We start from the raw sequence: 2954 nt of genomic DNA on the forward strand, positions 1-2954 counted from the left end.
GCACACACAGCAGCCGCTGCAAACACAGCAGCCACACGCAGGCTGGTCAGCAGCGCATTTTACACTAACTCAGACAAAAGAGGCTTCTTGCCAAGTAGTGACATCAGTGTTACATACGATAAAGTTGCGCCTGTGCAGTGCGTGCAAACTGCCGTGTCATCGCCTTTGCACGTGTGTATGGCACACGGGCCTTTAACATCCGGCGTACTCTGGTCAGGGTCCCCACGTGTATAAACAGCTCAATCGACACACGACTGAGATCCACACCGGAGCCCACACTCTCAACCACTATGCTTTCCTGAGAGAAATGTCCAGGCAGGCCTGCCCTCCTCCGTGTATTCATCCAATGGCTCATCCATTCACTTGGCAGGTGCTGGGCCCGGGTGTTGGGGGAAGGAGGACAGAGAGCCAAGAGATATTTAGAATGAAGCATTGATAGAATTTGGTCCTGGGTTAGCTTTGGGGGATTGGGGAGGGGGGGCGTGTCAACCATTCGTCCGTTCATCCGTTCCGCATCTATTGACCACCTGCTCGGTGCAGCTGTTCTAGGCTCTGAGCAGACAGCTGCCCACACACAGAGATCCCTGCCCTTAGAGAGCTGACAACAAAGTGTCCCATGTGCTGTCCCCGGGGAGCCGGTGCTATGAGGGAAAATAGGAAGCAGGTGCTGGAAAAGCTGAGGTACTAGAGTCAGGGAACCCCCAGATACCTGGTTTGTTCGACAGGATGACAGGGGACAGTGATGGTGGGGTTCACACTGCAAAAGGGCCGGGTTTGCAAGAAATTAAGACATACATCCACCAAAAAAAAGCTTATACACAAATGTTCACAGCAGCATCCTATATAATAAAAGGCTAATATGCAAATAGACCAAATGGTGGAACAATCGGAACAACCGAACAACTGAACAACCGATTGCTATGACATGAGCTGACCACCAGGGGGCATGTGTGGAACATGACGGGCGTTGGCTGCAGCGGGATGGTGGAGTAGGTGAGCAGGGGTGCCAGACCAAGGCAGGGCACCGGTTGCTCCCATTGGGGCGAGGCTCTGATGGTTACTGAAAATTATTTGCTCCCATGCACCATGGTCCCGCCAGGCACTCGCACCTGCTGCTGGCGCCAGTCCCCATCACTCAGCGCCATCAGCAGGTGCAAATGGGGCCAGCACCATCAGTGCATGGGAGTGGCAGCGGCAGGAGTGGGGCTGCTGGAAGACAGGGGATGGGCCCCCTGCAGTGGGAGGGGCTGGGTGGGGACTCGGAGGGTGGGCCAAGACCCGCCCCTGTGCCTACCGCAGCCTCGAGGCCCACAGTTCCTTTCAAGGTGCACGAATTCGTGCACTGTGCCCCTAGTTACTCACAATAGCCAACAGGTGGAGATAGTCCAAATTTCCATCAGGGATGAAAGGATAAACATAATGGGGTCTATCCGAACCATGAAATATTACTCAGCCATAAAAAAGGAATGAAATGCTACAACAGGGATGAACCTTGAGAACGTTGTGTCAGGTGAAGGAGCAGACACAAAAGGCCGCGTGTTGTAGGATCGCACTCACAGGAGATGTCCAGAACAGGCAAACCTGCAGACGGAAGGTGCCAGGGGCTGTGAGCGAGGAGAGGGGAGTGTCTGCTAATGGGCACAAGGTTTCTTGTGGGGGTGATGGGAAGGTCCTAAAACTGATTACACTGCCCTGGCCGGTGTGGCTCGACTGGCTGGGCAGCCTCCTCTGCACCAACAGGGGGTTGCAGGCTTGTCCCCAGTAGGGGGCGTGCAGGAGGCAGCTGGTGGATGCTTCTCTCTCCCTCTCCCTTCCTCTCTCTCTAAAATCAATAAAAACACATTTTTAAGCATAATAAAAATAAACTTGATTGTGGTGACAGTTTCATAGCCCTACGAATATGCCAAAAACATTGACCTGTGTACTTAACGTGAGTGAATTATATGGAAGGTGAATTACATTGTAATAAAACTGTGTTTGTTTTTTACATATGAAACACTTCACACCTTTGCCTGTCATCCTTGCGCAGGGGCCAGGCTAGTCTTCTCTGTCTGTTCCGATTGTAGTATATGTGCTGTCTCCCGGCGCACCCAATAAAACCGGTTTTTTTGCAAAAGAAAGAAGAGGGCTGGGTTTGGGACGCCAGTTGGAGTTCAGTTCGAGGCGTTGGCGGGAGAAGGCAGCTGGAGACCCAGGCCCGAGGTGTGGGCGGGATTTGGGACAGTGAACGTGAGTGTTGGCCTGCAACACGGTCATCTTTTACCCCTGGTTGGGGTTGGGGCTTTATTGGGTCCGTTGTGTTTTTGTGGTGTTTTTTTTTTTTTTTTTTTTGCTGCCAGACTTGCAGGCAGCATGGGAGCCAGGAGGGGGCAGCAGAGGACCGTGCAGACCCGCAGACAAGAGGCTGCGTGAGGCCCGCTCTCCGTGCACCTGCCCCCTCCACACACTCCCATGCATCTGCCCCTTTCTCTGCCTTTCTAGGTCTGCAGAGAGTTCGCCCAGCTGCACAGACCTGACATAGGCACCTCCCTCCCTCAGTGTCCCTGGGGCAGATTCTGGAACCTGCCACCTAGGTCTCCCGAATTCAGTGTCCCGTGGTCTCTACAGCCCAGCCCGGGGCCAGGCTGTTCCTCCCCAGCCTCTCCCCAGCCTCCTACCTGGTCTCCTGCCCCCTGCCATCCTCCCAGCACAAGACAAGACAAGGCATCTTTCTAAAGCCCAAGCTCAGCACTGCCCTTTCCTGCTCAGAACAGAACCATCCATGGCTCCCCAGTGCCCTAAAAAAGTCCAGACTTTTCACCACAACCTCCAACTCCCCACAAGGTCTGGCTCCTGGGGGCCCCTCAGTCTCATCTCTCAGCACCCCCTGCCCCTCACCCCACCCTGTGGTCTTGATCCCCAGTAGGGGGCGTGCAGGAGGCAGGTTCACTGAACTGAACTTCCTCCAAGCCCTT

General features: G+C 54.3%; 1 non-coding gene across 1 annotated transcript; it reads right to left on the reverse strand.

Moving 5' to 3' along the window:
* Window positions 1-1984: 1984 nt before the first annotated feature.
* On the reverse strand, window positions 1985-2090 carry LOC111824723. The gene has a single exon (XR_002827805.1). It is a non-coding gene; the product is annotated as a U6 spliceosomal RNA (small nuclear RNA).
* Between the last annotated feature and the right edge of the window lie 864 nt (window positions 2091-2954).

This window comes from Myotis lucifugus, unplaced genomic scaffold (genome assembly GCF_000147115.1).
Source record: "Myotis lucifugus unplaced genomic scaffold, Myoluc2.0 scaffold_4883, whole genome shotgun sequence".
Lineage (NCBI taxonomy): Eukaryota > Metazoa > Chordata > Mammalia > Chiroptera > Vespertilionidae > Myotis > Myotis lucifugus.